The following is a 25,529-nucleotide window of genomic DNA, read 5'->3' on the forward strand; positions in this document are numbered from 1 at the left end:
ATATGATAGTGCATGATATATAGAAGACATACTTAATCGTATCAGGATTCTCTTTGTCAATCCCATATGCGGCAGAGACTGTGCGTGTGTGTGTGCATGGTGTGTACACGTGTTGTGTGTGTGGTGTGTGGGGGTGCATACGCGTGGTGAGTATACGTGTGTGTGTATGTGTGTGCGCGTGTGTTTGCATGGTGTGGGGTATTTATGTGTTGTGCGTGTGGCGTGTACGTGCATGAGTGTGACGTGGGATGTGTATACGTGTGTGCATGCGTGCATGTATGCGTGCATGTATGCGTGTGTGCATGTATGTGTGTGTACGTGCACGCGCGTGTGTTTGCGTGGTGTGGGGTATTTATGTGATGCATGCGTGTATGCATGTGTGCATGTGTGTGTGTACGTGTGTGCGCGCGTGTGTTTGCGTGGTGTGGGGTATTTATGTGTTGTGTGTGGTGTGCATGTGCATGAGTATGACGTGGGGTGTGTATCGTGTGTGCATGTGCGTGTGTGCATGTGTGCATGCGTGCGTGTGTGCATGTGTGTGCATGCGTGTGTGTGCGTGTCGAACCAGGCCTCCTTTAGCATTTGCCCAGGGCCGGGTCGGCGGGGACAGCTGACTGCTGTGCTTGTGACGTGGGGTGTGTATCGCGTGTGCATGCGCGTGCGTGTACGTGCGTGCATGCGTGTGCGCGCGTGTGTGCGTGCATGTGTGTGCATGCGTGCATGTGTGTGTGCATGCGTGTGTGTGCGTGTCGAACAAGGCCTCCTTTAGCATTTGCCCGGGGCCGGGTCGGCGGGGACAGCTGACTGCTGTGCTTACGGGGTGGCCGAGTGGCAGTTGCTGTCTTGACCTTTCCTCCCTGTCTCGTCTCAGCGGAGCGCCCCATCCCCACTGCTCCCCCTTCTTGTTGTCACCCCATCACTCCTGGGCGTGGGCCCCAGGAGCCAGGTGCAGGGCCCCCCTCCACTCAGCGGCAGCTCTGAGCGGCGTCCCCACCCCCCGGGCTGTGGCCGGACGCCGCGGGGCGCTGCCTCCCCGGGCAGGCCCCCTCTCGCCCCGCGCGCGGGCCGTGACCTCACCGCTGGCCTGTGTGCCAGGACTCGGCCTGGGCTGGTGGGAGGCTCTGCGCTAAGGTTGGGCTCGGTGGCTGACGTGTGGGTGGTGTTGGCTTTCCCTGGCCTGACCTGTGGTCGCTATGTCCACCCCTCTGCGGGACGAGGAGGTCCTACCGGCCCGAGCGCCCAGTGCCGGTCGCCGTCCGGGTCATGCCGGGCTCCAGGGTCTGACTCTGCGCCCCGCAGATGGTTTGCAGGCTGTGCAGGAGCGCTGGGCCTGCTGCTGGGCTGGCAGAACCGGGTGAGGCCCTGAGTCAGCCTCAGGAATGCGGGCCGCCAGCCCAGGTGTGACGGAGGAGGGGTGAGACTCACGGCCCGGGGGCCACCTGTGACTAGCTTCTCCGCTGTGCAGGCTGCTCCGGCTGCCCCCAGCACCCCCCTGGTCCAGCGCGCTGGGCGGCCGTGCTCACAGCCCCTCCCCAATGCAGCCCTACTGTTCCCCCACGAGCACCCCCGGTACTGTGCGGGGTCCTGGTGCCCTCAGGGCTTAGAGGGCAAGTGGTGAGCGGAACCTTTCGCCTGGAATGTGCTGCGTGGTGGGTGACCAGCCAGCTGGGGCCGGGGCCGAGGCTGGAGGTGGGGAGACTCCAGGACACCTGGGGGGCGGTTTCCACACGGGCCCTCTGCTCCCTCTGCGGTCAGCTGGGGAATAACCAGACTCCTCAGCTTTCTACTGGGGTGAAGTTTAGTGAACCATTTTAAAGTGAACAATCCAGCGAGCTTCAGCGTATCCACAACCTCATCCAAGCACCACCATCTTTCGTTCCAGAACGTTCTCACCTCCGAGACACCGCCCGTGGTCAGTCAGTGCTCCCCTTCTGCCCCGCCCCCGCACCTGGCCTGCTTCCCTCGCTGCCACCTCGCCTGCTCGGGACGCGTCACAGAAGCGGGGGCCCACTGCTTGTCCTTGAGGGCGCGTGTCACAGAAGCGGGGGCCCACTGCTCGTCCTTGAGGGCCTGGCTTCCCTCGCCGAGCGTCCCGTGACCCCAGGGCCGTCTACGTCGTGTCAGGCCCGTGCCTCGTTCCTTTCCGTGGCCGAGTGACACACCACGGTGGCCCTTTAACTTGAAAACGTTTATGGAGCGCGGCGTCTCTGAACCAGGGCTGTGGCTCCTGAGCGGGTGACCCGGGACCCCGGCAGGTGGAGCGGGAAGCAGTGCCCCTTGGGCTGCGGGTCACTGTGCAGCCACCGCCGATGGCGGGCTGAGCGGCGGCTCCGTGCGGACAGACGGACAGCAGGCGTGTCTTCCTCCCGCAGCGTGTTCCCGTCATCAGCGTCCCTCAGCCGCTGCCCCAGCATCCTTTGCGAGCTGGTCACGGCTCGTGTGACCCTCAGCTGCTGGCCCCTGGGCCATCTGCGCCTGGGCCTGGCTCCCTGGGCTGCGGCCTCTGAGTCCTCCTGCTTTCTTGCTCGTCCCTGGTACACTTGGCGTGGTGCGGGGCCAGAGCCTCGTGTCCGTGGAGTTGGGGGGTCCCTTTGCGCTCCCACAGGTCAGGCTGCTTGAAAGGCTTGACGTGGCGGGAAGGGCAGCCCCCCTACTCCCCGGGGCATTGCCGGGAAGGGGGTTCCAGCTGGGGCGTCCTGGCATCTGCCCAGAGGGGTCTGGGTCCACCCAGGGCAGGCTGGGGGTCACTCTTGGCGACCCTGGGTCCGGTTACAAAGTCGGGTGGGGAACACGGGTGGTGGCCTGAGCTGCTGGAAGCCCAGGAATGTGGAGAGGGTCTGCTTCCAGGCAGAGGCCATACTGGGAGGCCTTTCACAGCCGGCAACTTCCGGCAGATGGTCCAGCAGGCCCTCAGTGGGGACAGGCCAGCCAGGAAGCGGGGGTCGCGGGGGTCACGAGGCTCCGTCAGCACGGTCACCCCACACACATGGCCGGCCTGCGGGCAGCGGGACCCCGGCGTGGGGGCGGAATGAGGAGCCAGAGCGGCCCTGCCACAGTTCGCTGTCCTGCAGGGCCTGGTCATTTGTCTTCCAGGTGATTTATTGTCAAGGCTGGGGGCTGACATCCGGAGGTCACATTCCATTCCTAACAGCTTATCTGGGCTGTCGGGCAGGACTGGGAGGGGCTGAGACCAAGCAGAGCTGTAGCTGGTCTCCCCACCCTGTCCCTCCCCCTGGGGGTTCAAGAGGGAGGGTGTTGGGGGGGAGGGGGACATTTGCAGAGACCGCCCTCGAGCTCCTACGTGCAGAGACCGAGTGCTGGAGCCTCAGGCTGCCCACCTCCCACTGCTCGTGGAGGGAGGGAAGCTGGCAGTGGGACCCCTGCACAGCAACAGAGGTCCCAGGGGGGTGTGAGGGAAGAGAGGACACATTCTGATGGGGTCCCTGATGCCCTCGAAGGAGGGGACATTGATGGGGGTCCCTGATGCCCTCGAAGGAGGGGACGTTCCCGAGGCCCACAGCCCCAGTGCTGGGCACATTTCCAGGCCCCACAGAATCTGAGGCCCCCAGGGAACCCCCAGCCGCTGCCTGTGGCTTCCAGCGTCTGGACTTGAGGCCGGGACTCGTGCGGCTTGGGCTGGGGCGGAGGTGGGCCGGGTGGGGGGCAGGTATGAGGGCCGGCTTGCTGGTCCATGGTGGGGAGGCGTTTGCAGGTGGCCTCAGGGACCCCACCCTTCCTGTCTGCGGGCACCTTGGTCCAGTCAAGGTTTGGTCTGGAGTAAAGGGAGCCAGGCGTCTCCACTGAGTCTGAGGGACGCGGCCTTGGGGCAGGAGGGCAGGGAGCCTGGGGTGGGCGGCCACCTCAGCCTGGAACCCTGGGGAGGGACATCCCCAAAGGCCTCTTCTGAGCTTGGCCAAAGACCCCCCACCCCCAGCCCCTGAGGCTCTGTCCCTGGGATGTCTGCTCCCCACTTCCACCAGGGGCGGGTCCCCCGGGTGAGACCCCTCCCCCACCCGGGGCTCCTCACTTCTCGCCCTGGAGAAGCGTCCTGTGACTCGGGACCTGCTCAGGCCCCCTCCCGCCTGAAGCTCTCACTGCGCCACGTGTCAGGACCACCCCGTTTTCCCACCGGACTTCTGGAGTTACGCCAAGTGTGCTACTCAGCTCGCCCCGAGACCTGCCCCCTGCAGGGCACCCCTGTTGCCCCCTTTCCTATAATGACTGGGAAAAGTCTAAATAGGTTCCAGAGAAAAACAAGGCTTGCACAGATGTTAACCTTCTTTGAAACGACCTCATAGTTTAGCCAAAGAAAATGACGACGGTGCGATTTCGAAAGGGGTCGCGGGCCGCACTGTTACGGTCGCGTTTCCTCTGACCCGTGACGTCACGGGAGAGTCGGGAGGAGACGCGCCAAGTCCGTTCAGATGTCGGGACAAAGTCTGGATCATGGGACAGAACATTTCGTTCAGTCTCTTAAAATTGAAAAGACATTTTCATAGGTACATTCTTAAAGACGGTCTGACACTAGGTGGTCGCTGCCTGCCGCGCGCGTCGACAGGGCCGTCCCGGGCCCCCGTGGGAGGTGGAGGCGTCTGAGCTGGGCTGGCACCGCCCGGGGAAGCCGGGGCCCGTGCAGGCCGGTCCCACGCCGACCCTTCTGCCCAGGCCCCCCTGGCCGTTGTCAGATTTGTCCTTACCGAGGCACTGCCTTCAGGACCTGGTTTGGGGACCCCGTGAGGAGCCACAGCAGGGTCCTTCCCGCGTCCTGGCTCCCTGCACGTCTGCATGGCGGTTTCTTCCGCCCCTGTGCCCTCCCGGGTCCCCTGCCGTCTCCTGCAAACGGGCTCAGGAGGGAGCGGTACCGAGAAGCCTTTAGCTGGGGGACAGGTGCCAGGCGATGTCCTCAAACCTCTCTGGGACCCCAGCCCCACGGGCAAGCTCCCCCAAAACCCAGAGGGAGTGGCTTCATGGGGCAGGGTGGGGGTGACAGTGGTGCCTTTGTGGGAGGACTGGGGGTACAGCAGTATCTTCCCATCTGACCCCAGGCCCGGTTGACTGGAGAGAATCTGCTCCTTGGCTGGGCCGCCTGGGGCGCGGGGCCTTCCCGGCTCCCCGCTGCTGGGCACGTGCAAGCTGGGCGGTTCTGACAGCCTTAAACCCACAGGAGGAGAAACCCAGAGGCTCGGACCTCGTGTCCACCCCTCTTCCTCACCTGACTGCAAACGCAGGTGGCTTCGGGCGCGTCCCACGGGCCAGGCTGGCAGCTCGGGGGAAGATGGGGGGCTCTGCCTCATCCTGGCCAGGGGTGCTGGCAGGTGCGAGCTTGCACATTGGACAGGCAGAGGCCACCGAGGAGGTTCCCCCAGGGTGGGGGGCAGGTCTGGCTTGGAGCTGGGGCCCAGCTGTGAACGCACTTCCCTTCCATGCCCGTGGCAGCCCCCCACCCCGCCCCTGGCCCGGGACGCTGCGGCAGGACTGGGGTGGCCAGGCCTCTCACCATGGACGTTGGGATGTCAGGAGGGTGGCCCGCGTGGGGCTGGGGGGTGATTTGGGGCCCTTGTAGACAACGTCCCCTCTGAGAACGAATGTTTCGAAGGGAGTTCATCTGGAGTCCTGCCTTCAGCGCCCGCTCACTCCGTCATCTCTGCAGTGAAACGTCCCCCTAGGTGACACAGACTCGAGCAGGCATTTCCTGGGCCCCTCGGGGATCGCCGCTGGGAGCGGCGCCTTCCTCCTCCTGTGGGTCATGGCAGGGACGCAGCCACCCCCATCCGGGCCCCTGTCCAGCCCTGCGAGGGGGGGACAGCGCCTGTGAGCCAGGGTGGGTGTGGACAGGGCTGTGCCGACACCCCAGTAAAACCAGCCCCTCATGCGAACCAACGCTCGTTTTTATAGCTTTCTGCAGACCAGGTTTCTCGTGACTTTAATTAGGTAAGATGTCGGCTTTGTCGGACGCCGGCTGGGCTGAGGCTGTGGACGGGGCTGCGCAGGCAGCATGGGGACTGGCGGAGTGTCCCCCACGTGTGCAGCCCCCGGGGCCCGGCTCAGCAGGAGGCTCCGTCCCCTCCGAGGTTTGTGCTGCTGGTTCAAGGGCCCGAGGTCAGGAGGTGGGGGGTGCGCCACCCACTCTCACACAGTCACACAAAGTCACAGTCACACTCACACACAGGCAGAGGCGCGCACACACGCACACGCCCAGGTGGGGCTCCCAGGGGGCCGAGCGGGGCTGAGCGGGGGCGGGCACCCGTCTCCCGTCTCCTCTCTTCTGAGTGTTTGTTTTATTTATTTAATAGTCGTCTGTTTTCTTAGCTGTGACCTAATAGTTACGTGATAAAAATACTCCGGAAGAGCCAGGCTGTGGCAGTGGACGGAAGTGTGTGAGAGCATCTCTGCGTCCGGCACAGTCGGCAGGAAATCCGAAGTTAGGGTGCTGGGCAGAGCGCGTCGTCCGTAAAATATCCATTCCTTTCCTGTGAAAAGATTCCCGAGTCTACCAAGGAAACGCGGAGGCGCGAGGCCGTCGTGAGTGGCGTCCGCGTCTAGGCTGCTACGGTCGGGTTGTCCTCGGGCCGCACCCGTCCTGCTTGCACGCTGCTGGGTTTCTTCCTTCTTTGAGTCGTGATCCGGGTCGTCTTCCTCCTCTTCCTCGTCCGCGTGTCGCCTTCTTCATCGTAATCACATCTTCAGTAGCTTCTCCAGGGCAGTGTGACACTGATCTTGGGACTACACATTCGTGTAAAAAGTGACTGACCCCTTTCCGCAGCAAGGATGGCTTCAGCCGCAGCATCCACACAGCCTCTCTCGGCAACTTCAGGAGGGGCAAAAACACGGAAGCCGTTTCGGTCCCAGTACGAACTGTCCCACGTCCCTTGTACTTCTGCTGCTTTTTAACGGGTTCCCAAGCGACATCCTTCCCCCTCTCCCGATCTGTCTGGCACGCTGTGCGACCCATGATTTCTGGTCCATCAAAAGAAAAGGGATCAGAATCATCTGGTTCTGACCTCATCCTGTAGGTCTTTGTCAAGACTTCATTCGTGAAATATTCATTGCATTCGAAGTGAGATTCTAAGGCGAGGCTCACAGGCCGACCGGCCTCTGAGAACGTCACTGTGGTATCGTTCGAGTGCTTCAGGGCGGGTCCGCCATGTTCCTGACCCGTCCCCGAGCGCGTCGGCGACCTCAGAGACAGTCCAGCGGGGTTCAGGGACTCCCTGGGGGTCTCTCCCTTCATCCCCTCCCCGTCTTCCATCTTGGCCTTTTCTGCCAGCGCCTCCGAAATTCCATCTTCCGCATCTGGTTCCCACTCGCATTCTTCTGCGCGTTCGTAAATCGCGTTGATGATCTCGAATCACTTATCAGCTGAAGGCTGATAGAGAACAGCGAACTTTCGAGATCACGAACGTCCACAAAGAACTCGGCTGCCCTGTGCACATGTCACTTGGAGGTTTCCAGAGCATTCACTTGTCTTTTAACTACCTCAGGCAGGTTGTCGGCATCTGCCATGTCGTAAGAACTCCAAATCCCGGTGGTCAGCACCGGGAGCCGGCGGCTGGAGCTGCCCCGGCAGTGACTCAGGGCCCCGATGCGAGGAGCAGGAGGCGGTGCCCCAAGCGGATGGCGCTGAAATGACCCCTCTTCTCTGCGTTCCTGCCAGTGTCCCCTTCCTCTGCCCCCGCGGCCGCAGCGGATGGCCCTCTGCCTTGCCCAGCACCGGCCCGCTGTAGGGCTGTGGGTCTGGTTTCCGGGGCGGCTCTCCCCCAGGAAACGGGGGGAGGGGGGCCCAGGGTTCGCGCTGCCCGAGGCCCTGTCTGTGCCGGGCCTTCTGCTGGCTGCTCAGCACAGCCGGTGCCGGGACCCGGTGACGCCGTGGTCAGCGTTTCCTGGCAGGACACGCGTTGTCCTCGTGGGCAGCAGGCGGCTCTGGCAGGATTGTCTCTGCGTCTGGACGAGTGCGGATGAGACGCCCGCTGTGGCAGGAGGAAGACGCGCTCTGGACGCTGACCCAGGGCCCCAGAGCGGCCGGGGCAGGGGCCGTGGTCTCGCCCTGACCCTGCTGAGGACACAGCTGCCGTACCTGCTCACAGACCTGCGCAGCGCCCGCGTCACCAGTGTGTGCTGGCGGATGCAGGGAGGCTGGCCCTTGACCAGTGTGAGAGGCCAGGGCGGGAAGGGCCAGGTGTTCACAGAACACGGTTGCGCTTTGTAGCGGGGAAGGGGGGGCATGCCGGGGGCGGCGCGGAGCGCAGAGCCAGGCAAGCCCTGACCCTCAGGACGCGGGATGGGGATCTCCCGCCAGTGCGCACACGCGCAGGAGCAAAACGAGGACCAATGGGGAAGCGTCCGCCCTGACAACGGCACCTGCCACACGGCGGCCAGAGGGCCCCGGAATGCCGGGGCGAGGAGCGGGAAGGGGCCCTAAGAGGAGCCGCAGGTGCCGGCCGCGTGGGCGTGGGCGTAGGCGAGGGCGAAGGGCCCTCCTGGGAGCGGGCAGGGAATGGGGGGCGGGGAGACGCGTGTCCTGGGGCCGCGGTAGCGAATGACCGCGGCGAGTGCCTGAAACAGCCTGGATTTACCCTCGGAGCCTGGAGGTCGGAAACCGAGGGGTCTCCTGGGGCTGAGATCCTGGTGTCAGCGGGGGAGCCGGCCCCGGAGGCCTGGGGGGGCCGTCTGTTTTCTTGCCTTTTCCAGCTTGTACGCCTAGGCGCCCACTTTCCTAGGCTCCTGGCACCCCCCCACCCCCGCGTCTTCCCTGCCAGCAGGGACCAGTCCGGGCTTGGCTCTGACACCACCCCCCGCCCCCGCATTTTGGGACCCCTGTGAGTGCAGTGGGCCCAGGCGGATGATCCAGAACCATCTCTAAGGTCACCTGTACCTAACCCTCCCTCGCCAGGTAACAACCTGTTCAGGGCTGGGAGCAGGACGTCTGGGGGGTGGCATCATTCTGTCCAACGGCCCCCAAAGATTCATGTCCCTCCCATCGGTTAAGGCACCCACCCCACCCAGCAAGCCCACAGAGGACACCAAACACGCACCGTTTTCCAGGACCCCGGCGCAGTGGGGGCGGGGGGTCTGCTTCCCTGCGGGGGGCCACGGGCCGGGGACTTGGATGGGAGGGACGCCGCTCTCTCTGTCACTGAGATTCTGGGGTCTTCATCCTGTCACCCCGGTGACCCAGCCAGACCAGACCCAGGAGGGCGGGGCCGGTGAATGGGCGGAGCATCGCGCGTCCCTGGGCGCCTGGTGAGGCCTGGGTGGCAGGAGGTTTAGCGCATTCAGGGGCGGGGTTCCTGCCTGTCCGTGTGGCAGAGACGAGGTCGGGGGACCCCGGGGTTGCCACCGTTCACTTCCCAGGGCTTCGTGCGCTTTTGTACTATAAAAAGTCCGACCAAGCGAAGGGCAGTGGCTTTGGGCTCGGAGCTCGCGTCCAGCGCTGCGCCGGGAAGTCCCGGGCTGGGGCGCCCCCTGGCGGCCGGTCGCCGCAGGACCCAGTGCGCTCCGTCCTTTCGAGAAAACGGGACGATTTCTCCAGGATGTAGTTTCTTAGCAGTGGGCGTCGGGAGGGAGACAGGTGAGAGATGCTGAGCTTGGCGCTGGGACCCAGGCCACGGCCCCGAGCTCGGCTCAGCTCAGGGAGGAACCGGCGGGCGGCGGAGCGTGAGAGGCTGGAGTCTGGGGAATGCGTCGCATTTCACTGTAATGCGCCGCCGGCAGGGACCCGCCCAGGACCGCGGGGGGCTGTGGCCTCACCCCCTGCGTCCCCCATGCGGAAGGAAGGCGCGTCAGCGTCTCTGAGTAAAGACGGCAGAGTTAAAGCCCCTGGGGCGGATGCGAGCAAGGTGGCCATGCAGCCGGTGGCAGCAGACAGGTGGCAGGTCGGAGAGGCTGGAGCAGCCTGTCTGCGGGATGGGGTTTCATAAGGAGAGGGAGAGGGAAATTTTCCCAGCCTGTCAGTGTGGAGCCTGGGCAGGGACAGGGCAGGCTCTGCTTCCCAACCTCGGAGCAGGGCACCGCCCAGTGGGCAGAGGCCAGAGCAAGGTGAAGGGCGCATTGCACTGACTCCCTACGGGCAGCCAGGGGCCATGGCCAGGTCACATTCTTGCTAGGCGAGTCGACAGCGACGGGAGGCCACCTCCCAGGAGAGGCCACCAGGCAGCAGAACTTCGTCAGGGGCTGGGATGGACTGCGAGAGGCGGCTGCGACGTGGCCATGTCCAGCTCTCTGGCCAGGCCTTGCCACTGGCGGCCATCCCCAGTGTGGTGCCACACAGGTCGTCCGCTCAGCTCCACGTGGCCTCGCCTCACGCAGACGATCACGTGTCCAGCACACTCGACGCCCAGACAGGCCGTTTGCAGTCAGACGAGGGTGCCAGCGCTGCGGGGGCAGGTGCCAGCGTTGGTGGCCCTGCGCGCTCCGCTGCCGCCCTCCCCCTGCCCGGCCCCCTTGGCCCCTCGTGCTCCTACCTGTCCCTGGCAGTCCCTGGCAGTCCTGGGACTGTGGTCAGCGTGGGGTTGGGGGCCCCACCTGCATCCCGGTCCACCTGCCCTCGTTGGCCGTGTGGCCCCGGCCAGGCCCAGTGGTCATGGTGTGTGGCCTGGGCGTGTTGGTGGATTCGGGGTGTCGGCATATGGGGGTGCTTGACCCGACACCCCAACCGGCCTGTGGCGTGGTCGTCATGGGTGGGGGGCCAAGTGGGTCAGCGGCTCCACAGCCCCTCCCCGTGGGAGCCTGGCCCGTGAGCCAGCCACCAGCCTCCATCAAAATCCAGTTAACAGCCACCAACCACACCCTTAAACCCCGAGGGGTCCAGTGCCGGCCGTCTCACCGTCCCCGTCTTCGCTGCTCGTCACCCTGCAGCCCCATCCTCGGGAGCTCAGCTCTGCACGGGCCTGAGTCCCGGGGGCCGGGACACCTGCCCTGCCCAGCCAGGGTCACAGGCGTGGGTGGTGCTGGGCCGTGTTGGGCTGTGCGGACGCTGATGTCCCCATTTCCTCCACGTCTGGAGAGTGAAGCAGCGATGTCACTGACCTGCAGCCCCAGGTGCCCAGGAGGCTCCGGCGAAAGCACTGGCCAGACGTTGATCTCTGCGCCAGGAGCTTGGTCTGCAGGAAGCACCAGCCCCGTCCTGTGGCCACCGTCATGGACAGGACGCCGGGTTTTGCACCTGGTAAAGGATCTGCTGAGCAGGTCCCATGGGGACATCGGAACGGCACTGCTCCTGGAAAGGGACCATCGTCCCCACTCGCTGGCAGGGCTGCCTGTCCCCTCCAGAGTGGCCGATGGGTGTCTGGCTCTTCCAAGGGGGAGGCCATGTCACTGCACAAGAATGTGGTGTCCCTCTGTGGGGACCTGCCTCCCAGGGGTGGCAGGGGACACGTTGCTACTTTGTATCTCCCCCCGCCCCGGTCTGGGCAGTCACCCCCTGTGTCCCCTGCTGTCCTCGCCTGGCTTGTCTCCTTCATGTCCGCGTCTTGGTGGCCCATCCTGCAGTGTCGCTGGCTCAGGGCCCCGAACAGGGCTGGGCACGGGGGGCGCTGACGGGAGGGGCTCGGCGTGTTTGTTGAAGGCAGGACGTCCCTGCGAGGTGAAGAAAGCGCACAGCCGTGTGGCTCAGTGCGGGGCCCGGTCCGCGCCGCCCGTACCCCCGGGGGACCAGCCACCTCCCGCCCCGAGCTCGCTGGCCGGTTGTGAGGATGGGCCTTGTGCGCGGCAGACACCCACAACATGTCAGGCCCCGGCACGCAGCAGGCACTGCAGCTCCGGGGTGCAGACTGCGAGCGGGAAGGAAAAGGGAGACCCCGTTTCCGGAAGGCCAGCGATGAGCCGGCGAAACCACCGTTAGCAGCAAGGACGACCCACGTCCGAATCCTTAGCTTTAAAAAAAGTGGCAAATACTCCCTTAGAAAATGAATGAAATGCGCGGAATTTACGCAGGAGTGGAGGCCTCGCGTTCGCGGAGTTCTAAGGATCTGCCGCGCTAGCGCCACACGCGGGCCAGCGCGCTGCAGTCCCGGGGTTCGGACGCCGCCGGCCGCCCGTGGCCCCCGTCTCTCTGTCGAGACGTGACCCTCGCACCACGCAGTTCGCCCCGGAGCCTGCGGTGCCGTGGTGTCGCCGCGTCCGAAGGCGCGTGCACGCACCGTCGCGGCCCGTTTAGAGCATTTCCGTCACTTCAGGAAAAACCCTTAGGTAACCACCCCGGCCCCGAGCAACCGCCACCCCGCTTTCTCCGGGTTCGCGAAGGTGGCACCGCGCAGAGGGTGACCGCTCGTGTCCGGCTCCCTGCACTGGGCGCGCTGTTTGGAAGGTCCGGCCATGTCGTGGCCGGTGTCTGCCTTTCCTTTTCACGGCCGAGTCACGTGCCACCGGGAGGTCGGAGCACGTTGTTCATTCCGCCGTCGACGGACGTGTGCACCGTTTCCACCTTTTGTAGTGTGAATGACGCTGCCGTGAAAATGCGTGCGCTCCTCTGCGTGGGTGCGTTTTCGTTTCCCGTGGGTGTACGTCTAGAGCGGAATTGCTGGGACGTAGGGTGACTGTTCGGTAGTCTGAGGACCCGCCAGGCTGTTCTCCGCGGTGGCCGCCGCGTTCACGTCCTCTCCAGCAGTGTCTGCGTGTCCCTCCCCAACACTGCTGCCATCTGGCTTCTCGATTCTCGCTGTCCTCGTGGCTCTGAGGTGCATCTCACTGTGGCTTTGGTTTGCATTTACCTGGTGACCGAGGACATTTCGCCCTTTTCATGTGCTTGTTGGCCACGTGTGTGTCTTCCTTGGGGAAATGTCGATTCAAGTCCTTTGCCCACTTTTTAATTGCATTGTGTGTCTTTTGTTGTTGGGTGGTGGGTGTTCTTTATATATCCTGGATACGAGTCCGTGTTCAGGTGTCTGATTTACCAATATTTTTCCCCAACTGCCCGTTGTCTTTACACTTTCAGGATGGTGTCCTTTGAAGCACAAGAGTTTTAAATTTTGATGAAATCCAATGTATTTATTTTTTCTTTTGTTGCTTAGGCATTTGGTGTCATATAAGAATCCTTTGCCAATCCAAGGTCACGAAGATTTATTCCTGTTTTCTTCTAAGAGTTTAATAGTGTCAGCGCTTACATTTGGGTCTTTGACCCATTTTGAGTTAATTTTCGTGTGTGGCGCAGGGTGAGTCCAGCTTCATTTTCTTGCTTGTGGCTGACCTGATGTCCCAGCACCGTTTACTGAAATGCTGACGGTTTTGGCTCGCTTATCGGAGGTCTGTTGACCATAGACGAGTTTATTTCAGAACTCTCGATTCTGTTCCACTGACCTATGTGTCCGTCCTTGTCCTGGTGCCACAGTGTCTCGGTCACTTAACTTCACGGTGAGCTTTGAAATGGGAAAGTGCGAGTCCTTCAGCTTTGTTCTACCCCCAGCGTTGTCACCCAACACTATGAATAATGTTATGTCAACACATGAGGTAACGGAGATGGAATTGAGAAGGTCTCAGGAAAATACATATTACTGAAACTCCATAAAAAACAGACAGTTCAAATAGATCTCAACAAGTGAAATCGATTTCATGGTTTGAACACTAAGCATGAAGCAAAGCCCAGCTTCACTGATTAATTCCTGCAAACACTTAAAGAAGAATTAAAGCCAGTTCATAACACTCTTCCAAGAAACACAAGGGGGCGAAACACTTCTCAACTCATTTTATGAGGCCGGTATTACCTGGGTATCAAAAACAGATGACAACATCACAGACAGACAGACAGACAGACACACACACACACACACACACACACCCCAGATCAATACCTCTTAGGAATGTGGACACACATCCTTAAATACTAACAAACCAAATCCAGCAGCATAAGAAAACAGTCACACACCCTGACAAAGTGGGCTTTATCCCAGGAATGCAAGGCTAGCCTAATGTCTGAAAATCAGCGTAACTCATATCAATAGAATAAAAAGTAAAAATCATGTGATCATCTCAATAGACGCAGAAAGGGCATTTGGCGAAATTCAAGACCCTTTCACGATAAAACATTCAACAAAAATCGAAGGGAACTTCCTCGACACGATAAAGGCAGCTGGGAAAAGCCCACCGCTGACGTGAGACCTGCTGGAGAAAGGCCAGCACCCGCCCGGCCCCATCAGCGGCCAGACCAGGACGGCCCTGCTCACCACTCCCGTTCAGCATCGTGCTGTTCACAGATGAGGCCTTACACAGATAAAGCCCTTAAGGAATCCACTAAAAAGACATTAAAACTAATAAGTAAATTCAGTAAGGTTGCAGGATGCAAGATCAACATAAAAAGAATATTGTATTTCTGTACAATTGCAAATGAACAATCCCCAAATGAAATTTAAAAGATTCCATTTACAGAAGCATCAAAAAGAATAAAATACTTAGGAGTAAGTTTAACCAAAGAAGTGTAGAACTTAAACTCCAAAAAACGAAAAAGCTATTTAGAGGGACATTGAGGAAGATCTTTAGAAATGTGAACACTCCCTCCTCGGATGGGAACAGGCCTGGTGGTTAAGGCCGCATCGTCCCCGCCCCGCACGGCTTCGCAGGAACCGGCAGACGGGATCCGTGTGGCCTCTCAGGCCGCCCTGAGTAGCCAGACGACCTTGAAGAAGAGACAGTAGGGGGACCCTCGGTTCTCAAAGGGGTTTTCAGAGTCCGTAACACTTTCTGCCCGGTCCTAAAATCTGAGTCCGGGGGAGCACTTAGACCTTTGGTTTTGCGCGTGAACGTGTCACATCGCCAGGAGCCACTGGTGCGGCGCTGGCCCCTCGGGGTTCGCTGGGAGACGGACTCGGCTCTCCCAGCCCCTCTGCGGTCCTGCCAGGGGGTCTGCCGCCCCAGGGCTGTCGCGCGGGGCGGGAGGCTTGGGGCTGGAGAGCTCCCACCCGCGCGGAGTCACCGGCCTGGAGAGCTGGTGGAGAGTGTCCCCGAGGACGTGGGGCACAACCCTCCACGTTCCCCACACACGTCCGGTCAGGGCACCTCAAACCCTCAGAAAGGGGGAGCAGGGCCCCGCGCCTCGATTCGGCAGCGTGACCTTCCCCGGGCGCCCCCTTCTCGCTTGCACGTGTCCGTGCGTGAGAGTCCGCATGTGAGCACGCACGCGCACCGGCACCCCCGCCCGCGCCCCGCAGACGCACGCGCACCGGCACCCCCACCCGCGCCCCGCAGACGCACGCGCACCCAGAGCCCCACCTGACCCCGCACCCGCAGACGCACGCGCAGGCGCAGAGCATCAGTGCTGCGTTGGTGAAGTGGCCGCGTCCTGACCGGTCGCCCTTGCGCTTCCGCGTGCACCCCCTGGGGGGCGGACGCGCACCCCGGTTCTGTGCTGTCTTCTGTCCCAATGACGCCCTGCCCAGCGGCCCGGAACCATCTCGCCCGCAGTGCCACACCGGTGGTCGTGGCCGCTCAGCCCCCTCCCTCTGACCAGCCCCTCCCGCCTGTCTTTCCCAGCGTGGACACTGGAGAGTCGGGCCAGCTGTCCCGTCGCCCTGCCGCAGGCTGTGTCCAGCTGCTTCCTCATTAGGGTTCAGGCTTCCGCGAGCATCCTGGATGGATGACCGCGCGGCCTCCCTGCGACCTCTCCTTGGGCGGGAGGAGGGACAGTGTTGCGGTGGCGGTCAGGCTGCACTGGACAGTGTCTTCACCCCGACATACTTGTGCGTCCAGGTTGTCTGCTCTCTGACCGCTGTGTCCACGGACGGCCTTTCCAAGCCGTTGCTCCGTTCGCCATGGTGGCTTCTCGCGGGCGGGCTGGGGGCTTGGCCCAGCGTCAGCCTCGGCCAGTGGTGGGGTTCTTGGAGCACCGCCCCCTCCCCGCTGAGGGCTGGGCAGTGCTGGGTGTTCATCCAAGGGCCCAAAGGGTTCTGTTGGTTCCCCCATCACTCCGTTGAGGAATTGGGGTTTGGGGCTGGGAGACTCTCTTCCCACCAGGCAGCACCCCCACCCCAGCCCACGCGGGGTTCAGACACTGGGGGCTCCGCTGAGCCAGCTGTGTCTGGGAGAGGCAAGAAGGGGCTCATGTGGATACGGGGTCCGCTGGCCCCCACGGGGGAGGAGGCGGGTTTGGGCCACGCCCGAGCGCTGAGGCAGAGAGCGGCCGGCCAGGAAGGACAGCCTGTGGCCAGAGTGTCCCCGCTGCCGCAGGAGCTCTCGGGTTCATGTGCGTGGCCGTCACTTGGCAGTGGGGCCAGGCAGATTCCTCAGCCACCAGGGAGGGGAGGTGCTGGGGGCCTCCTGCTGCACGGCCACCTCATGCCCCGAGCCCTCACAGCAACCCCGAGGCTGGGCGGCCGCTGGGAGGGGAGGCATTGAGGACGGCGACCGTCCAGGGCTGTCGAGAGCTCCTCTGCCAGCCCCCGGCCCAGCAGCAGAGCCATCACCGAGCTGGTCCTTTATCACTGTGGCTAGAAACCGTCACCACAAAATGCAGAGTTCAGGCAGGCCGCCGAGACATGGCGGTTGTGATCTCGTCGCATCTCGGAGGTACGAGCAGCACGTTTTCATTTCTAAGAGCTGGACACGTGCCACAGTGCACGGGCCTTCATGGGCGTGTCCCCGGGCAGTGGGTGCTCGGGTTATGGTGTCCTGGGTCCCACGGGCCTTCATGGGCGTGTCCCCGGGCAGTGGGTGCTCGGGTTATGGTGTCCTGGGTCCCACGGGCCTTCATGGGCGTGTCCCCGGGCAGTGGGTGCTCGGGTTATGGTGTCCTGGGTCCCACGGGCCTTCATGGGCGTGTCCCCGGGCAGTGGGTGCTCGGGTTATGGTGTCCTGGGTCCCCTGATGGAGGCTCAGGGCCACCTGCCAGGGCCGGCTGTCCCTCTCGGGTCTGCCCGTCACTGACAGTATCAGCCCCCAGGGGAGGAGCGGGGAGAGGACCCCAGGGCACCCCAGGAAGGGTCTCCGAGGACGCCGCTGGCTCCGGGGACAGTGGAGGGGCCAGGTTGGGGCCTGGCCTCAGAGGTGGCATCTGAGCTCACAGCAGAAGTGGCTCTGAGGGGAGCTCACTGAACGCTGGTCCCTCCTTGTGCCCAGAGCCTCCCGCGCTGAGCCGACCTTCTCTGTCACGTGTGGCTGTTTGGTGCTTTTATGGAAATGAAAATAAAAGACCACATTATTTAGGAATCCAGACCAGACGGGCCGACAAGACAGGACAAACCCTGGTTCAGGTGGGGTGGGAGCAGGGCCTGTCTCCCACAGCGTGAGACAGAACCTTCTAGAAGAGACTGGGGCTGGCCATGTGGCCTGGGGCTTGCCAGTGAGGGGATGGCTGGTGCCTTAGTCCCATGGTGCCCCTTCTGGGGACAAGTTTGGACAGCACCCTTATGCCCGGAGTGCAGGCCTGCGGCGGGCGTGTGAAGGGCACGGTCTGCACACCTGGCCTGGGGGAGCCGAGAGGGCTGTGCAGACGCAGGTACATGCTCAGCTCCTCCCACGTGCAAGGTCTTGACGGCCCTCCCACCTGCGGCCGTGCAGACCTAGGGGCGGGGGTCAAGCCCGGCCTGGTGGGACTTCGCCTGTCAGCCCTGGCTTCCCCTGGGTGCCTAGGAGTCCCCGGAAGACAGTCTGTGTGGGAGCGAGTGGACGTGTGCATGCCCGGACACACACGCAGGCACGGACACACGCACAACAGACACGGAGCGCACAGACGTGGACAGAAGACGTGTGCACGTACACAGACACGCACATGCACACACATGCAGACAGACACGCACAGAGCACACAGACACGGACAGAGCATGTGTGCACGTACAGACACTCAGACAGCATACGTGCATGTACACAGACACACACACAGACACACACACGCACAACAGACACGGAGCACACAGACACGGACAGAACACGTATGCACGTACACACACGCAGACACACATGCACAACAGACACACACGCAGACAGACACACGCACAACAGACACGGACGGAGCACACAGACGGACACGGAGCGCACAGACGTGGACAGAAGACGTGTGCACGTACACAGACACGCACATGCACACACATGCAGGCAGACACACGCACAACAGACACGGACGGAGCACACAGACATGGACAGAGCACGTGTGCACATACACACGCAGACAGCATACGTGCATGTACACAGACACACACGCAGACACAGACACACGCACAACAGAGACACGGAGCACACAGACACGGACAGAACACGTGTGCACGTACACACATGCAGACACACATGCACAACAGAGACATGGACGGAGCACACAGACACAGACAGAGCATGTGTGCACGTACACAGACACGCAGACAGCACATGTGCATGTACACAGACACACACGCAGACAGACACACGCACAACAGACACGGACGGAGCACACAGACGTGGACAGAACACGTGTGCACGTACACAGACACGTAGACAGCATACGTGCATGTACACAGACACACAGGCACAGACACATGCACAGCACAGACACGGACAGAACACGTGTACATACACAGACACAGACACGGATGGAGCACATGTACATGTACACAGACACACAGGCAGCACACGTGCACACATGCAGGTACATGCCACACAGGCACGGGCAGAGCACATGTGTACTACACAGATGCATGCATGCACAGCCACACACATGTAGACATGGACAGACCACGTGCATGTACACAGACACATGCAGACACAGGCAGCACATGTACACTGCACAGACACATGCACACACACGTAGATGTGGACAGAACACACGTGCATATACACATACACACGCAGATACGGACAGCACACATGCATGTACACAGACGCACACACACACAGACAGGACAGAACACACGTGCACGTACACAGACACACACATACCCGTGAAAAGCCCTGGGCTGGATTCACGGGGGGAGGGTATCGTCTGACAGGGCCACGAGCTGTGTGCCTCGTGGCCGGAGGACAGGAGAGGGGTTTTGGGAAGGACGGGTGGCCTGTCCGTGAGGGGTGAGGGAGGCAGAGGTAGGCCGCTTGTGGTCACTAGACTCAGTGAGTTTCATCGGTGCGTCCGAGATGGTCTCGGACAGAGGGATGAGGCGGCCACCCCTGTGACTCGCGGTGCCCTCAGCCGGTGTCCACTCAGGCCCAGCTCTCCCTTCCGCAGCTTCGAAGCCGCTGGCCGGGCGTCTTGGTTGTCCAGGCGGAGCTTGGAGTGTGCCTCCAGCTGAGTCGCAGGACGGTCATCGCGGTCCTGCGGCCGGGCCGGCGGGCAGGACCTCCGAGTGCTTGAAGGTGGTGGTGGCCGCGGAGGGCGGGTGGGAAGGGCGCGCTCTGGAGGGCGGTGGGGCCGCTGCCCTCCCGGAGAGCCTCCCTCCCCTCCCCTGCCCGCCGTGGGCGGCCCTGCTGTCCCTCCCCAGCCCCCTGGCTCCTGGGAGGCTGAGTGAGTGTCCCCAGGGCCATCGGGGCATACGTTCCGGGCCGGGAAGAGCCCTGCTCGCTCTCCCATGCGGGCGGGAGCAGGGAGGACCTCGGAATTTGTCCTGATACTTTGCAGTCACGTCAGGCGTAAAATCGCGTTAGTGGCCGTGGGTTTGCGAGCAAGGACTGTTCTCTGGGCGTTTCCGGTAAGTGTAGGCATCGTAGGCATTGACGCTGGGAACGAGGCCTGGCTGAGACAGGTGTTCGCACGCTGGCTGCCTCCAGCTCCCCAGGGACACGCCGTCCAGCTGCCTTCAGGCGTGAGCCGAGCCCTGTCCTTCGGACGGCCCCTGATCTGTTGAATGCTCCGTGTTCTGAGCTGGGCACAGCTGGGGACACGTCTTCAGTGCTGCCTCACCAGAGGTGCCCTCGCTGCTGACCCCAGCCCGGGGCAGGGGGCGGGCTGGGACCCCGAACGAGGCCTGGCTGAGACAGGTGTTCGCACGCTGGCTGCCTCCAGCTCCCCAGGGACACGCTGTTCAGCTGCCTTTAGGCGTGAGCTGAGCCCTGTCTTTGGACGGCCCCTGATCTGTTGAATGCTCCATGTTCTGAGCTGGGCACAGCTGGGGACACGTCTTCAGTGCTGCCTCACCAGAGGTGCCCTCGCTGCTGACCCCAGCCCGGGGCAGGGGGAGGGCTGAGACCCCTAGCATGGTCTGCAGGAGGCAGGGGGACGAGGGGCCTTGGGCAGAAGGGAGGGACAGTGGGCATGCAGAGCCCGCGTGGGGCTGGTGTGGGCTGTGCTGGTTCAGAACGGTGTGCATGTGCGTGTGCATGTGCGTGTGCTTGTGCGTGTGCGTGTGCGTGTGCGTGTGCGTGTGGTCCCATGCTCGTTCTGCCTCTCCTGGACTCTGGTCTGGAGCCGGCCTCTGGTGTCCCCACCTCACTGGCCGCTGTTGGGAGGTGCAGGGCAGGAGGGAGCTGGGGGCCATGTCTGTCCAGCCAGGGTCCTGTGTTGGTGGGAAGCCCGTCCGCCCCCACACTCCTGCCACGGCCCAGGGCTGGGGACCCCACTCAGGCGGGGAGCTCCTGGGGCAGAGGCTGCGTCCTGGGTGGTCCCTGGGGCTGGCCTGGCTGCGTGGGGAGGGCGACAGCCGGGGTCAGAGCCGGACACCAGCACGCGTGGTATATGCCCCGAGCAGCCCCAGAGCCGGCACGGGCAGGACGAGGGCCGAGCGGCAGCGTCCCTTCCGTGTCTCGGGCAGGAGGTGTTGTCTGTCGTCCCACAGAGGGCAGCAGTCGGCCTGGGGGAGCTGTCGGCCGCAGGCTGGCCTGGCCGGCGCCCTCCGGAGCAGGTGGTGCCCCGTCCTGTCCCCTAGGTGCCTCCAAGAACGCGCCTGGCGAGGACACAGCCGAGAGGAGGCGGGACGGGCCCTGGGCTGGCACCGCGGCTGTGGGCAGGGCGCGTGCGCCCGCGGTGACCAGGCCACCCCCGCTCTGGGGGTGGGGGCGGCGGGGAGGACGCGTCCGGTGGGACCTGCCGTCGGTGGCAGCGCCTGCCTCAGCACGTCCCGCCATCTCCCTGTGCCTGCGTGCGGATGCCCAGCTGCCGCTGCGTGTCCCTTCGGAGCGGTCTTCGGGGTTGGCTCAGAAGCCCCTGCGGGACGCGGAGACGCCGGCCCAGGAGCGACACGGCTCCAGCCAGCAGGGGAAGGGGCCGCGCCCTCACGGCAGGCAGCGTGTCTGGCCCCAGGGCTCGGACCCAGCGCCGTGGTCTCGGCCATGGTGCCAGGACAGGCGGGCGTCTGTGACCCACGGGCCGAGGAGCTGGCTCTCTAAGCAGGTGGCGAGCCGTGTCCCTCAGAAGCAGCAGTTACGCAGAGCTGGGCTCGTCACAGCGGGGCGCTTGTCAGCCGCAGCTTTACGTGGGGCGGAGGCTTCAGGCACAGAGGCTGCTGGGCAGGCGGGGCTCGGGGCTGCCGTCTCGGGGTCCTGGGGTTCCCAGGCCTGCCCAGGCAGACGCCCCAGGGAGCCGTGCCAGGCGCCTCCTCCTGGAGCTGGGCCCTGGGCTGGGGAGCTGGCCCGAGCCCCCACGCCCGCACGGCACAGGGAGCAGCGCAGAGCCCGCCTCCAGCTCACTGGGAGCTGGGAACCCCCAGGCCATGTGCTTCCCCGTCCCCTTGGGCTGGGCACTCTGCTGCTCTGAGGAGGTGTGGGGCGTTCCACGGACGCCCGTCACTGTGACTAGGGGTTTGTGTCTCTCTCCTTCTGCAAGAGCGAGAAGTGGGAAGAAGGGGCCGCTTAGAGCTGTGAATGAGGGAGAATGAGGGAGCCGGCTGCAGCGTGGGCGGGGGGCGGGGCTGGCCGGGCCCCTCCCCCGGGACTGTAGCCTCTGGCCTGGCCCTCCGCCGGCCGCACACGGCCCCGATGGCTCCGCAGCGCAGCAGCCGCCGCGGCCTGTGGCTGCTGCTCCTGCTCACCTGCGGGCTCGCTGCCGCCCGCGCGGACATGATGGACTGGCTGTGGTCACCCTCTAGGGCTGCCGAGCCCCCAGCGGGCCCACCTGTGCCGACCACAGAGGACACAACAGCTGCGGCCCCTCAGGCCGACCCCACTGAGCAGTGGACGGTCCCTGCCGGCTCTGAGCTGCCCCGGGAGAGGCTGGAGGCTGGCCAGGGCGAGGCCCCGGCTGCCCCTCGCGCCCCCACTGCGAGCCCGGACAGGAGGGAGGAGAACGTTGCGGGTGTCGGGGCCAAGATCCTGAGTCTGGCCACGGGCATCCGGAGCTTCATCCAGCTGTGGGACGACAGCACCCCCACCGAGGGCACCAGCTCGGCCGAGGCGCCAGCCCCGGCGACCCCCACGGACCCCCTCCGCACGCTCCCCGGGCCGTCCAGCGCCTCCCAGGACGGCGGGACCCCTCTCTGGCTGAGCAGTGGGGCCCCAAGTCCTCCAGACACTCAGTGGACTGGGACCGGGACCCGGCCCGTGCCCACCCTGCTGCCTCCTGCCTCGGGCAGGCCCCAGGCACTGCCCTCGGCTTCCCGGACATCCGCAGGTAGCGCGCTCTCCTCCCTGCCAGACGGGGCCCCTCCCTGGGGGAGCCGGCAGTCCCCGGGGTGGCCCCAGGATCTGGATGGCGAAGGACTCTCGCGTGTGGCAGCCCGTCCCCGTCGGCAGCACCGGCACCCCGGCATCCTGAGGCTCGGCCCACGTCTGCTTCGCCTGGTGGCGGGTCCCCCGGGCGTGCACGCTGCCCCCTGGGCTCTCCGCTCCAGCTCCCCTGCCAAGCCATCTCGACTCTCACGCTCACCTTTAACGGGGGACGGTGGTGCGTGGGATCCCCACGCGGCTGGTCCTGTGGGGCCTGGTCTTGCTAACAGCTCGGTGTTGCTCTGGGCCGAGGCGTCGACTGCCCACGGGCAGCCTGGCCGCCCCGTCCCGGGCCGCTGCTTGCCCCTGCCACCCGCCCTGCTGGTCTGCAGCCGCCTGGGCATCGGCCATGCTTGGCTGCCCAAGCACCTGCCCCACGCACACGCAGAGCAGGTGCCGGCGGCCTCGGGGGCCTGGGGACGCCTCCTCGAGACACACTGTCACCGCTTCCTCGCCTGGTTCCTCTGCCTGCTGCTGGCCTCCCCCTGCGGCCCGGGGCCCCCGCCTGCCCTTCCCCCCTGCCGGCAGTTCTGCGAGGCCCTGCAGGACGCTTGCTGGAGCCACCTGGACGGGGACGGGCTGCCGGTCCCCTGCGCCTCGCTCCCGGCCCAGGAGGACGGGCGCTGCGTGTTCCTTGGGCCAGCTGCAGGTAACGCCTGCCCCCGCTCGTCGCCAGGGCTGCTGGGAGCCTGGCCTCCCCCTGCCCCGGCCCCAATGCCAGGTCCTTACGGCCAGGTCCCCATCACCCTCAGGAGGCAGAGGGGAGCCTGAGGACTGCAGGGCCACACTGACCCTGGGTTCTGCGTGTGCTGATGGCCGTGTGCAGTTCACGCCACCCTCCCCATGCCCTGAGATGGCCTGCTGCACCCCAGTCACGGAGGAGACTGAGGCCCGTGGCACCGTGACACGCCCAGGGAGCAGGGTCCCATCCAGCTCCGGCCACTGCCCTGCAGGGTCTGACGTCCTCTCTGTGGTCCCAGGCTGCTCGGGCGGAGGGGGCTGCAGGGGTGGACGCCGCGGGCTGGGGGGACTTGCTGCTCTGAAGGTCCAGAGGTCGCAGCCATGGGCAGTGGTCAGTGAGCACCAGAGCACGGCCTCCCTCCCCCCGACCCGCAGCGGGGGAAGGGAGGGCAGCCACAGCCTTCCAGGCCCTGGCAGTGCCCACCGTGTCTGCCTGGGGCCTGCTCCCCAGTCCCCCACACAGCCTCGCCCGTCCAGGTCGGGCTGTGTGTCCTTTCCCCTTTGCTCTCTGTGGGGGGCAGCCTGACTGCTCGTCTGTCCCCTCGGTCACCAGGCTTTGGGGCCGGGCCCCTGAGGGATGTGTGGGGGTGACCCCCTGTACGCCAGGCCTGGGTGGAGTGAGGGGGCCGCCAGCGCCCAGGTCCCGGCCAGGGCAGGACATAGTGCCGATGATGCATGGTGTCCGACCCCAGAAGGGGCACGCTCGGGGCCGGAGGGAGGACGGCGGGCGGTGCAGGCAGAGGACGGGGAGGCGAGCTCTGCTCATGAGCGGGAGTGGCCGGGACAGCGTCCAGCAGAGGGACAGCCACGGGGAGGCCCGTGTGTGTGGAGGAGGGGCCCTGTGGCTGCTCTGTGAGCTGGGGTCTGGGGCACAGGCTGTGTCCACACTAGGGGCACAGTGGACTTTGGTTTGGGGCCACAGCGAGCCGTGTGTTCCCACGTTCCCCCAGACACCTGTGTGTCAGGCTAGTGGGGACCTCGCCCTGTGCCGTGGCCGTGTCCTGCCAGGAGGCCCCTGTGCCACGGGAAGGAGCCCAGCAGCTCCCACAGCCCTCCCATCCTCCACGGGGTCACACTAGGCCTCAGAGAGGGCCCCAGCCTCCCTTTGGGGGGGCCAGCCACACAAGGTGTGGGGTGTGAGATCTCTAACCACAGCTGGCCCGGTCAGCCGAATGGCCCGAAGGGGCTTCTCGCCGGACACTTGCAGTGTTGGCAGGGTCCCCGGCCTGTGACGGAGGCCGTGTTCCCCGCAGGGCCCTGGGGGGCTTGTCTGTCGGCCCTCTGCTCCCTGGCGGGGGCTTCAGGTGCTCATCTCACCCAGGTCTCTGGTGTGGCCTGGCCAGGGACAGTCCCATGGGGAGCGGGGCTGGGAGCGTGTCCCCTCCCCTAGCCTTAGCGTGGGGCCCACCCACCGCTGGCCTCCCACCCTGCTTGGGCGGGCGGAGGAGGGGCAAGGCTGTGCCACCAGTGACAAGTGCTCGGATTCTGCTGTGTGGGGGGCGCTGGGAACCAACCATCTCTGGCCAAGTGAGGTCCTTGGGTTGTGGGGGGGTCTCTGGTGGAGGGGACGTCCCAGCCTGGGTGCTGCTTCCTCCCTAGGACCCAGCCAGGACTGTCCCTGGGGACTCGGTGGAGCCACCACTGTTCCCATCCCCGATCGAGCATGGGCTGCAGGGTGGCTGCAGGCCCAGGGCAGTGACAGACCCACGGCCCTCGTGGTGGGCGGTGGAGCAGGTCCCAGGTCAGAGGGATGGGGTGGGGGAGGGGCAGGTGTCTGTGGGCAGCGCTGCACCCCCCCCACCGGCCAGGGCGGGTCCTGAGCAGGAGGGCGTGTGCGGCCCGCGGGGAGCGGGGGGAGCTGCAAGAGGGGGTGTGCCACCCGTGGAGGGGGGGCTGCCTTCTGGCCCGCTCACCCCGGGACGCTCGGCCCTCGTGCCGTGGCGGTGGCTGCCGTCCTGTGTCAGTTCGGGACACGCTGTGTGGGATCAGGGCTGCACGCGGGGCCGAGCGCAGCGCCGAGGCCCCTCAGTGGCCGGCGTCCTGCCCTCTGTGGTCTGATGTCGGCGTGTGTGCAGGAGGCTCAGGGGCAGCTGTGACAAATGGCCTCAAAGCGGTTGGCTTTCGACCGCGCAGAGGGAGCATCTCAGCTCCTGGCGGTGAGACGTCCAAAGTCAGCCCACCGGGCTGACCCCGTGTCTCAGCTGGTCCCCTGGGTGCCCGGAGACTCTGTCCTGCCTCCTACCGCTCCCGCCGGCCGCCGCGGGCCTGGG

General features: G+C 64.4%; 1 protein-coding gene and 1 pseudogene across 1 annotated transcript in view; one reads left to right on the forward strand and one right to left on the reverse strand.

Annotated features, from left to right (window-relative positions):
• COL18A1 (collagen type XVIII alpha 1 chain) overlaps positions 1-25,529 on the forward strand; it is a gene marked incomplete at its 5' end in the record, with an annotated part of 80,889 nt that overhangs the window by 16,032 nt on the left and 39,328 nt on the right. The window lies entirely within an intron of this gene.
• LOC107196444 lies at positions 6,478-7,503 on the reverse strand (annotated as a pseudogene).

This window comes from Pteropus alecto, unplaced genomic scaffold (genome assembly GCF_000325575.1).
Source record: "Pteropus alecto unplaced genomic scaffold, ASM32557v1 scaffold339, whole genome shotgun sequence".
NCBI classification, from domain to species: domain Eukaryota; kingdom Metazoa; phylum Chordata; class Mammalia; order Chiroptera; family Pteropodidae; genus Pteropus; species Pteropus alecto.